A 15,468-nucleotide genomic window follows, 5' to 3' on the forward strand; every position below is an offset into this window, starting at 1 on the left:
TACTAGTAGTATATCTATAAAGATCGTGGCCTCTTAAATTCATCCGGGACTTTTTCTGACGCATAATACCCTTGAATAATAAATACCTGGCTATTTATTAATGAGGACTATTTTGTCTTTTTATGTATTTATAAATTTTCAGTACCGATATTGTCCTTAAATAAAATAATTGCTTAACACTTTTAAATAGGGCCAATCAGTCGGCAATATATTAAAAAACCAAATCCACGCAATTCTCAATTGTACACACTATAAATGCCATTTAATTAACAATAATTAATTGGGTTATTTAATAAGAGGTTAAGAAAAGGAAAAGTCTAATTAGAGAATAGGAACCGATTCTTTTCCCTTCTCTCCCATCTCTTCTGTTTGGCATAAATTTGTTTTCAACTACTACTCTCATTCTATTGCAAACTATATTTTTGTCTTCCAAAGTGTGTGTTCCCATTCACTTAAAATGGCGACGTCGAAGCAATAACCGTGAGCAAGAAGATTTTTTTCCACATCGTTATTTGGGCTTGAGCTCTTATAGTTTTAAAAGTTGAAGTCTGAAGGGGAGAAGTCAGTCAGTAAAGAATGGACAGCAGTGGTGGTGAGGTAAGAATAAGCGCGGAGGAGTTTCTTGCAAAACTTAAAGATGACGGGGATTTCGATAAACCACGTCTCAAAATCATTCAAAAGCTCAAAGAAAACGTATCTTCTTTACCCCACCCCTTTCTTATGGTTTAATTCAATTATTATTAATTTTATGTGATGGAATTTCGTTACATTGGTAAAGTTGGTTGATGTTATGTATTTTAGCCGAACTACGGAATAATATTGTCTTGAAAGTGAGGCAATTGGCAGCACTTAATCGTGAAAGAGCTGAGAATTTGAAACCTAGACAACTTTCGATGCCATTCACAAAGAGATTGGGTAGGCTCACAATGGGAATATAGGCATATAGCCTTTGTTTCCTGGTATTTACTACATCCAGAAGTACATAATAAGTTCTTGGTGTTTGCTAAGCCAGTTGTTTGTTATAGGACTTCATGTTTCTCTTATATGATTGGACATAATGATGTTTAGGATTTAACCATTCTGTGATGTTATTTACAGAAACACAGTGACAGTTACAGGTCAAATATCTGATGCGTTGTGGGGAGTGATTAGATCAACTGATGGGATGAAAAGTGAAATCAACAACATAGTAGAATCTGTATATAATAGGTTATTGAATGAAAATTTGTAATTAGAATTAGGTATTGATAAATCTGGTTTTAAATAGGTTGATTCTGCTGTGTTGTTGATTTCTTTGTAAGAATCAGCTAATTTTGGTGGGGAGTAGTTTCCCAATCCCACTAAAACTCGTATGTTGTAGGGAGCCATAATGCATTGTCATGATTCATGAATGAGCCAGTTAGGATGACTTTAGTTAGGATGACTTTAAACTCATTTTTTCCACCCGAATTAGACAAGTGATTAGTATTGACAGACCATGAATACTGTTACAAGGGAGGAGGCCAGAAAGTTGAGATTTCTTTGCAAAAGTATCCTTAGGCAAAGATACAACAAGAGGAAGATTGAGTGTCTCCGTAATCAGTTTTTAAATAAAAGATCGAGACCGACTTTTTATTGTTTTATGCCTACAGTTTGTTTACATTCACGTATTGGTACAAGTGCAACAACCACAAGTCAGATGCATAGTTGCACCTTTGCAAATGAGGAAGTTAATGTGTCTTTACGAGATGAACAATTTCATGGATATTCACAAAATAGTTAAAGGGACTCAGGTATGAAGAATGGGTTTTGTACTTTTTGCACAATGAATTTTAATAATGGCATTATATAGCTAACATAGAAATAACTATAATATTTATTTTCATTATAGGCCATCTGTTGGGGACGCACTATTTGGGAAATCAAATTTGTTGTCATTGTGGAGCACTTGCTTGGTATGAAGAAAGGAACCAAAAGGCAAAACAGCCAAGTCGTCCATCTTTTTCGATCTGTTGCCAAGCAGGTAAACTCCAGTTACCTTTACTAAGAGGCGCACCTTACTTTTTGGGTCAGTTTTTAGATTATGGTGGGGGAAGAAGGACGAAGGAATTCAGGAGAAATTTTCATGCTTACAATATGATATTTGCCTTCACATCAATTGGCGGTGGGGCTGATAGGAAGATAAATAAAGGCTGGGGACCCTATACCTTTCAACTAAAAGGGCATAAGTATCATAGACTTGCTACTTTACTACCAAGTGAAGGCTATAAACTCAAGCTCTCACAGTTATACATACATGGGACACATAAGGAGGTACAAAACAAGCTCAATTCACTTAAAAAAGATTATAGGGAGGGCAACTAGGATCCTAAAAGTGTTGAAGGTCTTATAAAGGTATTCGATGACAATAATCATCTTGCACAAACTTTTAGAATGGCGTGTTGCCTCAAATTTGTATGTTCTTCGTTAGTCTCCACTTGAACTCCTGAACTCCCAAAGAGCATCTTTCTAGCAATTGTTTGTCAAAGTAGGGTGTTTCTTTCCTACGCTAGGTATGTCCATTTCTTAAGTTTCTTATTCTAGAAGAAATGCATCTTACTTTTTTCTTTTTCTTTTTCTGTTTTTTTTCTTCAGTTGCCCACATTTCTATGTAATTCGTTTGCTAATGGGTGGGGAGGTACTTAAGTTTTTTGCTCATGACTTGCCTTCGAATTATCAAATAAGGTCTAAACCTCCCAATTTCTTTGCAAAACTTGGAATTTCCAGAAAATATTGTTTAGATGCCTTATCACATGTTATAGGCAAACATGATCTAATGTTTCTAATTTAATCTTAATGAGCATTCAATCTTACATGGTTCATTCTTTGAATTTAAATATCACTGCTTAGATCCCTACAACACCATTTATTTTAAAATACTATCCTAGCATATATGGGTTTCTTTGATTGCTGATAAAAGAGGTATGTCAAGCAAATGTTGCTCGACTCCTTTTGCTGTCATACCGACATATTCATGTGGTAGTGTGCAATTAACATTAGATATATGCTCATTATTGATGATCTTTTCTATGCAATACGTAATTTTGTTTTCGAACTTAGAACATATTTTGTCATAGTTCTATACGAGACTCATCAAATTTACTCGAGGTCATCTGAGAATGAAAGCTAAAATGTCAAATGAGGGCGGGGGGTGGTTGTAGAACACTCAACACTCCCTTCCTATATTTCAGGAATGGTTTTAACACGATTTCTTTGGGCATCTTGCTTTGAATATTGTCTGCTGATCCAACCATTATATTGACACCTCCATTATGTTGTGTTTCCTTCTTTAGGCTTGCGGCTTTTGATTGTTTTGAATTGTCAGTGTGATTTTGGAGCCTGCGTAGAGGATAGCTATTAATTGTGTTGGGTATTGAGTAATGTTGTTGTATCAGATTCTTTGGGTCCAAATGTATTTCACTAAAGCAATGAGCTTATAGATCATTTCAACCACGTGTTTTTGTTTTTGTCTTTCTAACCTATACCTAAATGAATTTTTGTTTAGCTAGCCATACTACTATTTTCTTCATTTTCAGTTTAACTAATATATTTGTCAGTGTACTTCTTTCACATGGTGTTGCACCAAACACAAAGTCACTTCTTAGTATTTTGCCTTCACCCAATTCCTGTTAACTCTTTTTTTGGTTGATAACCCATGTATTCCTATAGCTTGGTTTCTTACTGTACTGATTATGCTTTGGTCTTTGTGGTCTTGGCAGGTGACTCTGTATAATTTGTACTCTGCCTTGATAGATAAGTTTTATGCTTGCTGTGTATCTGACATTAGAAACTATCCAGTTTTTTTTTTGTAAGCAACTCATTTCTAAAATGCTCCTTCCAATCATATCTATCTACGCATATTCTACCACAGTTAAATTTCATTACTATATTGGGAAATAGCTAAGTGGTATTATGTAATCCGATGAGTGTCAAACTTATGCAAAGAAATTTGTCGAATTCAATTCACTTTTCTTTTTAACCCAATTCAACTTTCTCTATGCAGCAAACTCCATTTGGACTAAGTGCAAGATTGGCACAAAGTATCGAAATTTGTGTCCTTCCGGCGATGTGTACTTTATTGAGTGAATGGATACTTTTGTGCAACAATATTAAGTGGTTTGAGATTGATTCACTGAGTTGAAATGTTTGCCAGTTCATTGATGTGTATTTCATTGAGTTGAGCAATTAATATTTATTTCTTCATCAAATTGCATAGCTATTGGGGCTACCGTTTGTGGCACATTCGTGCATGCGGATGCTAGAAACTTCAGCCAATCATGTAGAAGGCAGTTTTTTTTAATTGTTTACATGCCTATTACAATTGAAATGGTATCACATAATCTTTGCCATTTTGGGTTGTGCGCGCGTTTGTTCTAATTGGTTATTTTATATATATGGTTCTCAAAACTCCACCTTATCACTTTTTCCTCTCTTCTACCGCCGCATTCTTTTGCTATCTTCCATACCAATTAGTTTACCAATTAATTCTCCAAGTTGTAGCTAAGGAGAGAATTATCAACAATCAAGCCTGTCCTTGGAAAGTTTTGCGCCGAAACTGGTTTTGCAAAGCCACAAGTTATAAGAATGTCTGGATATGTGCATTGCGTTTACTAAGGATTGCTTCTAGAAATGCTTTGAAAGCCTCCATAAGGTTGTGAGCACCACATGAATATTCCAAGATCATTGTTCGTCATTAAAATGAAACAACTCTCATGGAAGTTTTTTTTATGACTGGCTCGATATAAGATTAGTCGTCTTTCTTTTTCTTTCTTGCAATTGTTTGTCAGGGTTCGGGGTGTTCCTACGTTGGATGTGTCTATACTTTATTTTGGACCTGAAGCTGCTTTGGCTTGATAAGCTAGGATGTACCATCCTAATCCACCAAAAAATAGTGGTCAGAATTCCAAGTACTGGTTCCTGGTTATTAAGTACATCTCTATTCTCTACTACCTTTAATTTTATTGTTGTGCCTATTTTTTCTTCCATTTGTACCTTTTTTAAACGTGAAACATGCACATTTATGAAGAAATTCGTTTGTCTATCTAATCTTGAAGCCGGAAAAAAAAATGTGGTGACCAACCACCTCCATGGCATCACGACTTTATGTGGTTTTGCATCCTCACGACACTGTGCAAATATGGATATACCACAACGGGTGAACGCGTTGCTCTACCTCCTATGTGTTTGGTCCAATTAGGTCCAATCAAACAGACTCAACCACTTTATCGAAACTATTCACAAGGGCCAAAAAAATAAAAAGTGGGAAATAATGATAGAGAGTTAGCAATAATAAGAGATATACGTATCAGACATGGTTATTTTAGCACCAGTTCCATCAAACAATTTTTAGTGTAATTGCTTTTAAATTCCAATTTTGGGATTTTATAGAATTTCTATTGTAGAATTTTAGCACCAATTCCATCAAACATCTTTACCACGTATAATAAATAAAGAGGCTTTGCCGAGCCAGCCGGATAAGCTGTCATGGTGTCCGCACTTTTTGTCTCTTTCTGCTTTGCATTTTTGTTACTGTTTTTGTCTTTGGCCAACGTGTGTAACACGTACTCAATGCTAGTTATAATAATAATAAGTAGAACAAACAAAAAAGACTAAATCTCTATTAGTAAAATACACCATAATTAATCTGGCCTTTTAAATTAGACCAACCTTTTTTCTACCACCTAATACCCCTAATTAAATACAAAAAAAATATTATTCAATGTCTTTAAAAAGGACTATTTAGTCATTTAATTTTTTATTTCTATTTATACCCTTTAATTACAACACACAGACAAAGGAGTTTTATGTAAATTCAGGGCAAAAACCAAATCCACGCCTATATTGACATGTCGGTGTTGCCTTGCCATTAATACCCACTTAAATACCATTAATACCCACTTAACTACCATTAATACTGAGTTCTTTCAACTTCCCCTCCTTTCTTCATGAACTCTTTCCAGTACTGGTTTTTGCTTTATGCTTCCAATTCAGGTTAGATCGAACAGAACTAAAGAAGGACTTCAGACAAATTTCAATTGTTATGCGTGGTGGTTTCTAGCGTGGTCGTCGAGGAAGGAGCCCATCAAAAGCCTACGGTCAAGACAATTCAGGTAGGCCTTTTTGTTTCCAAACACAAATCCGGATATCCTTGACACTCTGTTCCTCTGGTTGGGTTTTTTTTGGCAATCAGAGATAGTACATTTATCTGATAATACCAAATATTCATTTTTTAAGTTGTCGATTTATTCTTAGTATCCTTCCAATCTCCTCTGTCTTAGTTGTAGTATTTATCAAGTAGTTTCTAACAGTGGATGATGCTACCATGTTAGTTAGGTTGATGTTATTATTTACCTGTGTAACACAACTGGTTAGGTTCAATTGTTTTCAGTGATTCAACACTCCCTTCCTTAAGTGATAGTGTCGAACCCATTACCTAAGGACTTGAAGAGACCTCCACCAATTTGATTTTAGGGGTTTTGATTTAACTTCTACGAGTTTTATTAACGAGGCACATTATAACGATTTACCGCGATACACTCACAATGATATCGTCCCTACAACGCCAAAACTTCCGAGGTCACACATTTTATTACCGGGTCCCGGCTCTAAGCATGCGTAACTCCTGAATTCTTATGAGATCTGGTGTTAAGTGCTTTGGAAAGGCCTTGCCACCGGTATTTTGATGATAAGTTACTTCGTCCCCCAACCTCTAATGTTGTTGGTCGATGTGAGACTAAGACATACCGGTGGCGGTCGTAAACCGTTGGCCTTCACTAGGCCAACATTTCCCTCCCACTTGGGTGCAAACGGATAGGTTTCGGATCGGATGTGCCTGCATCAGATCTAAATCTGAAAATTGGCATCGACATCTACATCCGGCGGATGTTAAAGAATGGTATTTGAATGCAATATGCTTATCCGAAATGTAGATATCGGATAAAATCCGATCCGAATAATAGTGTTAATAATTTTTAGGATTTTTTAGTATTACCCCCCTACTAGATGAGCCAATTAGGATATATATGTTACATGCTTTCTCAGGTTTCTCAATTAGGCTGAAAATAATTCTCACATTCTGTCTTCACTGCTTGAATCTATATGTCAAAACTATTATGTTTTTACTTTGTGAGGCTTTGTAACTGAATTTCAGAAGATTGGTGCTAATTTAGGTGAAGTAATTTAATTACAGTTTGGCGTAGTTGTTTAATACATTGTCTACCCCATATGTTTTCGTTTGCTAGATAATGAAAGAAGACCTAGGCAGGGCTCTGTGAAGCATGTCGATTGCGCACATTGAAGGTACAAAGACATTTTTTGCACTACTTCTCCTTTTTAGATCAGACGCGTTGTCTCAACAAGTCCAAAGGTTTTTCTTGATGACAACACTCATCTGCTGATCTGTGTAACCAAGGTTGCATAAGAACTCAACATAATCTTTAAATCCAATATCATTGATGAGCCCAGGGTTCATAGCTTATATGGGGGTTTACATGGCCAGCCCCGAAGTTTAGAGTTGTAGCAGACAATCCAGTCCATGAATCTCTTATTGTTCAGTGTGTGTTATCAGTAGCATATGCGGTGGTCATGATTGCTAAACGGATTGCTACAGGGCTCCAATCCCCTCAGAACGGATTTTAGAAGTCGCGCTACTCCAGCCACATGAGGTTCCGCCATAGATGTACCTAAGTATAGTACATAATCTGTCACCAAAGAATAGATGCCAACTTCCATGCACGGCTTATTTGGGGCTCTACAGAGCCGAAGACACTCGGCCCCGGAGCTAAGATATCCGGTTTTAACACCCGAAAGCTAATACAAAGGAAAGAGTATAGCATCTATCTAAAGTTTGTCGGCCTACTTCCGCTTTTTTTTGCTAAGGACACTTCTTATTCCGATTATATCATGTCCTCGTATTAATCGCCCCCTGTTTTTTGGACCAAACAGTTGGATTCCCACATTGATAGAGTACATCATCTGTTTAAACTTTGTTAGCTACTTTCAATTCTTTTTGCTAAACACACTTTGTGTTCTTTGCAAGTCTTATTCCTATTATATCGCGGCCCTTTTAACTGTATTTTAATAATTATGATGACTATTCTTAGATCGAGTAAACTACAATCAAAGAACTCAAATACACTTCAACACCAACATACTCCAATCGATAAGTGCCCCGCTTTATTTGGAAAGACGAGATAACCGGGTTTGTTAAATGCTATTTTTACGTTGTTTGAGTAGTGAGTAGTATTTGTGTTTATTATAATGTTGTTTTGGTTTTTTTGGGTTTGAGCAGCTTTGAGGCACTTGGGCACTTACCAATATTGCTTCGAACGCCCGAGAACACGTGGTTGTAATTGATCATGGGGTTGTTCCCATCTTTGTGCAACTTCTTGGTTCTCCGAAAGTGATGATGTGAGAGAGCAGGTTTCCTATTCAGTTGTGTGTTTGATAACTGAAAAACGTGAGGTTGTGCATTTTGTAGAAACTTAGCATGCCGGGACTATTTTGTTTTGGCAAATGTAGGCATTTGGGGCATTTGGTAATGTTGCCGGTGATTCTCCCAAATGTTGGGACCTTATCGTTGGACATGGGGCATTAATTCCTCTGTTAGCATGCAGTTGAATGAGCATGCCAAATTCTCTCTCGTTGAGAAATGCAACATGGAATTTATCCAATTCTGCAGAGGCAAACCACAACCTCCATTTGAACAAAGTTAGTGATGAGTTGCATTTTATTTATTTGTGGGGTTATTAAGAGGTTGGGATTACTAACGATGTTATGTTCCTTTTTCGAAACAATTTGGCAGACAAAACCTCGCACTTCCAAATAGCTTGAGCGCCTGATTCATTCAAATGATGAAGAAGTCTTAACCGATCGCGGGAATGCATTATCTTACCTTTTCGATGGTACAAATGATAAAATCCAAGCTGTTATTGAAGCGGAGTTTGCCCTAGACTTGTGGAGCTGTTCGTCGAGAGTCTTGAATTTGATTCAATTAAGTAATTTTCAATTAAGTTCGGTTTCCTACCATGCTTTATACTTTCGAGACCTAATTTTGAATAATAAGTTACTTCATTTTAGTTGCATAGAGTTCCGTGCTTGCATATTGATTTTATTCAAAGGCATTTTCATAAGTTTAAACTAAAAAATAAATTCTAAAGTTTCTTAGCATGTCTAGAATTGGTGTCCCATCTCTACATGCAGCTGTCCACGACAATGGGGCTATAACTTGATAAAATTGGGCCTAGAACTTGAAGTCTTGAACTAAATAAATTCACCCTATTTGTCTAATATTTTTTAAAGTTAAAAATAGCTTAATAAAACAGAATAATATTTAAATATTTGTCGTGACGTAACCCATCTAGATTGTTTAGCATACTTAGCAAAGAGCATTTAAAGATGAGAAACCGGTGTCGCGATGTCGCTTTTATATATATTTGGTGCTTTACTGAATTAAAGAAGTCAAAAATAAACTTTATGGCCTCCCTTTATACTAAAGCCACTATTATGAATTATTTTTTTCCTGTTTGAGGAATAGGTAGCATGGGTTGATTCCTTCTATTACCTTTTGATTTCCTACTGAGGGCAGAGCGATTGGGCAAGGCCGGACAGAGTGATATTTCTTTGAGATAATATAATCTCAATCAATGACGAATTCTGGCATAGATATAAGTCTTGGGGTAAGCCTTTCAGCTTCATCTCAACATGCAGCCAACTCTTCAAATTCAAAGTGCATGCAAGCTACTCATCAACGCAATGATATCGTTTTCATTGTTTCTTTTCATTAGCGTAGAACTGATGGTACAAAATACTCAAAGTGGATTGATTTCTCGATGAGATTGGTGGATGTTAAAGGAATGAAGTAAATAAGGTCTTTTGGCATACATTATTAGTTACATCATTCTGTTAACATCCACCGAAGATACTTGAATTTTCTCGCAGGCAACAATTGCTATTCACCATCCGTTGAAGTAAACAAAAGCATTAGCATTGCTCATTGCAACCGGGTCAGGCGAGTGTATGAAAGAGAAAAAGGGATTGCTTTTCTATTAAATTAGCCATTTACATTACCACATTACTCCTTGCAGACTTTCAAGTTCAAGTTTCTCCTTAGTTTAGAACCTCTAATTTACTATTAAACATGAGGTGTCGCGAAGATTGGAACAGATAACTATTTATCTTTCAGGAATAGAGCTTGTGTGTCATCTATTTTCAGTACCTTTCCACCCAAAAAAAAATCAGTACCCACTTTAGTTTAGACAGTTGAGATCAATGATGTCTTTTGGTGAGAAAAGGGTATCATATCTGTATCAACTTTTTTTGCTTTCAGTACAATGACCAATTCCAACAGAAGTGCTTGGCGAGAATCTTCTGACTTGGACGACTCTGCATTGTTTTGTTCAGATTGAATTTCTCTACCTATTTCTAATTTTATTTGATATATCAAGAACAACCTGGTAAATTATAAGAGTGAAGGGAAAAGGTACACTGTTTCTCTCCTGGGGTCGTCTATGTTGTCATGATTTTTATTTTTCTATATTTTCCTTTCTTTTTTCGCTTAAATGAATGTCAAGTTTCTAAAGAGCCTGCTAAACATGAAGTTTCCAAGAACTTGCTAAACAAGTTGTGTGCTGGTTGTTACTGTCTTACAAGTATCTAGATGAGAAGTGATTTTGTTAGGTTATGTGGTGTACCTACTAAAGCGCACATGGGGAGTTACAACCCATGCTACTTACGGTAGTAAGAAACACAGATATTTGTATAAAGAACGATTTTGAATGAGTATAGTTAGCAAGTTTAAGAGCCTTATTGGTTTATGGTTGATGCTAATTGATTCTTTAGTTTTTGAATTCGCCAAAAGGATAGGATTCATGTACTAATTGGTCTTTATTTTTCAATCGTAGGGATGAAGAAGTAGATTACGCCCACCAAGAATATCTCAACCTACTTTCTTTGTCAAGGCCTACATGGAAGGAAATCAAATTGGCAGGAAAGTTGATATGCTCGCGCACCATAACTACGATGAATATGGCAGAGATGGAAGTGTAAAGTCAGAGAACTTTATCAGGTTACAAACTATTGCATTTTGAAAAAAAAAAATTCTTTATACATAGTAATTCACAATCAAATGTTTACAAGTATATTACTGTGTTTGTCATTTGATATTTAGTTTTAAATTGCAAGGATTTCTAATCAGATGCCAACTTGGTGAACGTGAATTGGACTAGATGTCGAGGCAAGTATGTTGTTCACCAAAGCTATTATCAAAAATGAGATTGTTTAGGAGGTCCTGGCGACAATAGTTCAATCTTTAGGAGGGCGTTTGTCCACTCATCGAATCAATACTGCAACTTAATTAAGTATTTTTGTTAATATTAGTGTCATAATTAAATAATTATAATATGAAGGCCTCTAATTAAATATTGATAAGGTCCAAAAATGATCTACAAAAGCTACTATATGAGATGAGAATTTGGTTGTCTCATCTCACAAGTAGTGCTTCTACGGCTAACCTTGTGCATTGAAATTTATAAATTTCTTTTTGTATGGTAGCATGAGTACAGGACACTGTTAGAAATGACATACCCAAATATTCACTTTGTATTTACTTCCCTTACTACTTGCTAATTGATTTGTATTAGAAACTGTTTTTGTTTCAAACAGGCCAGGACTAATTAGGGGTGTCAGATCTTATGGGATACATTTTATCTGAATGTTGTGAAGTTCTGATATCCTTTCCATCTATAAACTTTCTACGTATCTATTGTATATATATGTTGTAGTAAAATCAAGAACTGACATGAAATGCCCCTGTTCATATTTGTGAGGGAGATATTATGCTTATGCAGAAAGTTTTCCTTGATTAACTTCTTCACTAACAGTTTTGCAGGTTGACACAACACTTTTTTTTAATCTGACATTGATATATGAATTTGTATATGCACTTAAATGTTAATAGTATTATTTGACTGTTTGTTTTCTGGTTGATTTAAGCGCATGCACATGTTGACAAGTCAAAATGTGTATTTTTGTGTACATTCAGATACCAATAGAAGATTGACCAAATGTAATTTTAATTTACACATTTCCTATGGAGCACAATTAAGAAATTCTTCAGTGATGAAGATGGGAAGACCTTTACCTTGCTACATATCTTGACTGACCCTTATAGTATACTATTGTATAAACCAAATAAGATGGTAAAAGATGGGAAGACCTTTACCACTCACATATAATTAGCAAGTCTCCTAATTAGACCCTTATAGTATACGATTAACTATTCACTTGGTCCTCTTTCTGGGTAAAGTTGGGACTTTATTGGTTTTGGATATATGTTTTCTATTCTACTTTTTTATTTTATTCAACGTTCTGATTTTTTTTTTAAAAAAAATGGATTTCATTCCATTCTAGATGTTGATTTAGTGAGGAGTCTCGGACTTCGTTCACCGTCTTTCTGATAAATTTACTATTTTGGGGTTCGTTCATATAATCCTACCTAGATGTGTGATTCACGTTTTTTGCCCCAAATTTGACATCTAACAATCCTCATTAGTACATGCAATTAACTGACTTTTTAAACTATTGAAACAGGTTTTGGCTCACACTGTGTTGCAGTTACTTGCACTTCGGAGTTCGGATAAGTTCCTACTAACCTCTCTTTACAAAGTTCACTAGAAAATTTTATCATTGAAAATTGCTTCTAAATTAACGTAGTTGTATGTTTTCGTGATTGTGTTTTCAAAGAGCACCACAAGTTGTTGCCCTCAATATAGGATAATATTATTTCCTGATATTATTTCAATATAGGATATGGTACATGTCCTCTTGGTCATCTGAATATGCTTAATCATAACACTACATTTGAACTAATTATCAGTTTCTAATTGAGTAGTTGAAGGAAAACAAGTAATGAAACACAACTAGGTTTACTGCAGCTCACGTGAGGCTAAAAACTAACACTAACAATACTTAACAATGCACTCTGGCGATGGCTCTTATGTATTTAATGTTTCTTATGACACCAGACAACGAGATATGATATGTTAATTATTGCAACTTCATATTCTGATAGTCTACGGACGATTTATGCTTCATCGCTATACCAGATTTAGAAGATCTACATAGATCAAGAGCCTTAATCCTAATTTGTGTTTACCATCTTTGGCAAAAGCTCTTTTATATAACATTTGGCTATCATCTGAATGTACAATTGATTCATTATAGAATATGTATAAGACCATTTATTATACGGAAAAACTATACTCTTAATTAGTTATTTCAGACATACATTGTATGTGGTCCAAATAGGCTATATATAGGGAAGCCACAATAAACATATCATGCCTTTGGAACCACTATCATGTCTTTCATTTAACTATAAATATTGCATCAGAGTATGCTTTCAAGCAAACTACCACAACAATAGGTGTATTTTATCACCTACAAATGATTGCGTACTTTTTTTAGAAAATTTTAAAGGGGGATCCTGTAATTACTTCAGTTCTAACTCAATTAGTCTATTTTTCAGGAACTAGAAAAATTTATGCCAACACTGCCATGTATCGAGGTTCGATTCATTTAAGTGAATTAAGGAGATAGACTCTGACAAACACAAATAACCATACCAACAACATAAGGATTTATGATGGGTTTATGCTCGATCGGGCCTATGTCATTCGATTCGTGTGTGTTACTTCGCTATCGACGGATGATCTATGTACTAATTTTCTATCCCCGGAAGTTCATGCTAAAAAATTTCAAATGTAACAAGGTGAGTATATTACTTTTACCTCACTGATTGTGATGCATCTACACACACACCCCAAAAAAAAAATCACATACCATTCTAGGAACTATAGTATTGTATGTCGTTTCTCCCCTTAGAGACTGATTGTTCTTAAGCACCGGTGTAGCAGACATTGGAAAGTCTTCAACTCCAGCAGAGATTCTGATTCAAGTTCAGTAGACAAGTTAGTGACCTTGGTTTTCGTGTTATTTTTAATAGTTTAATGACCAATTTATTAGATTCTTCCCGTTTGGTTTTTTTCGCTTTTTAGTCTCAACAATGATACCTTTTTTCAGCAACTTTGGAACATGCTCTCTCATGGCATTAAGGCATTAAGGCTACATAGAAAATATTTCAGATGAATGGTTGTCAATACCTCATTGGTCCCAAAATAAGAAATCAATAATGCACTTATTTTTTCATAATGAATAGAAGCATTGCTGGGATGAATTGATGAGGTACAAATTGGATGTTTGAACAGATTATTTACAATTATTATTATACTAAAGATTATTATACTAAATCTTCGGCCTACCTGTTGATCTATGTTAAAGCATGTGGAACGTGATTGTAGCGGTTGATTTGCATAGGCTTTGGAGTACAGAAAATGGTTTTTAGCATGCTGTCACTGCAAGCCTGGAATTTTCAATTGTGACTTTGGTGACACAAACGAATGGTGGGATGGCTCGCCATGTTGGTTTTAATTTCTTTTCAGTCCCAGAGTGTGAAAGAACTATTGTAAATTTTGAAATTTATCTACATGTGACTTTTAATTGTGTCTGCCAAGATGTTCAACTATTGAATGTTTTTATGTGTTATATTTGTTTAGCTGTTGTATGTTTGTATTAAATCGTAGTGTGTCTGTTATGGTATTTCTTCAAAACATAGACAAATTGAAATATTATTGTTGTGTCATCTACAAACGAGTTTTAGTTCTAATGACTATACTCATTGCTTTGTTGAAAGTTGAAATGTAGTTATTGTTTTGGTAGTTAACAATACGGTAGACACCAAGAACTATGTTGGGCTACGTGAGGCAATCTGTCTCACTTTTAATTTTCAATATGTGACGTCTTCACTCTTCACTATTTTCTTTGGTAAAGTTTAGTTTTACCAATTTCACTCATATACGTTATGACCACCGCGACCCGATTGATCCATGACTATGAACAAGTTGGTAATTGCTCTAAGTTGTCTGACAAAAAAAAATAATAAAACCATATAACGTAAAAAAGAATCCATTTTTTTTGTAAGAACTCAAGTAGGTGAACACAACTATAGAACTACTTTGCTCATATTTTGTCCATAAGACTTTAGAGTAGTTTGCTCATACTTGGCCATAAAGAAAAACTGATTAAAAGGACCAACTGTATAACGTATATGTAGTCAATTTTCAGAACTCCAGACTCCAGTTGTAAATTATAGGATGTGATCAATGTGTTTGTTATTTATCAAGTCGGTATTCAGCACTCCTCTATTCTCAAGTGGCCATCTAATAAGATGGACCAGTTCTTGCTATTGTTGATAGCACTTCGTCTAATAACCGTTTTATTGAAGTATGGGCTTTGCTAGAAAGCCAATGGAGTAGAAAATTTCTACCATAGTTTTTCCAAACATCTTATTTTAATTTACATTATGAAGCCTTAATGAGACTTATTAAGGTTCAA

At 35.3% G+C, this 15,468-nt stretch overlaps 1 long non-coding RNA gene and 1 pseudogene across 1 annotated transcript; both read left to right on the plus strand.

Annotated features, from left to right (window-relative positions):
* Nucleotides 1–576: 576 nt before the first annotated feature.
* LOC147495859 (importin subunit alpha-1a-like) lies at nucleotides 577–9,018 on the plus strand (annotated as a pseudogene).
* Nucleotides 9,019–14,217: 5,199 nt separating this feature from the next.
* On the plus strand, nucleotides 14,218–14,629 carry LOC147495860 (uncharacterized). Its single transcript, XR_015200194.1, has 2 exons — nucleotides 14,218–14,259; nucleotides 14,356–14,629. It is a non-coding gene; the product is annotated as an uncharacterized LOC147495860 (long non-coding RNA).
* The last annotated feature ends 839 nt before the right edge of the window (nucleotides 14,630–15,468 follow it).

The sequence above is a fragment of the Coptis chinensis genome, chromosome 6 (genome assembly GCF_015680905.1).
Source record: "Coptis chinensis isolate HL-2020 chromosome 6, ASM1568090v1, whole genome shotgun sequence".
NCBI lineage: Eukaryota > Viridiplantae > Streptophyta > Magnoliopsida > Ranunculales > Ranunculaceae > Coptis > Coptis chinensis.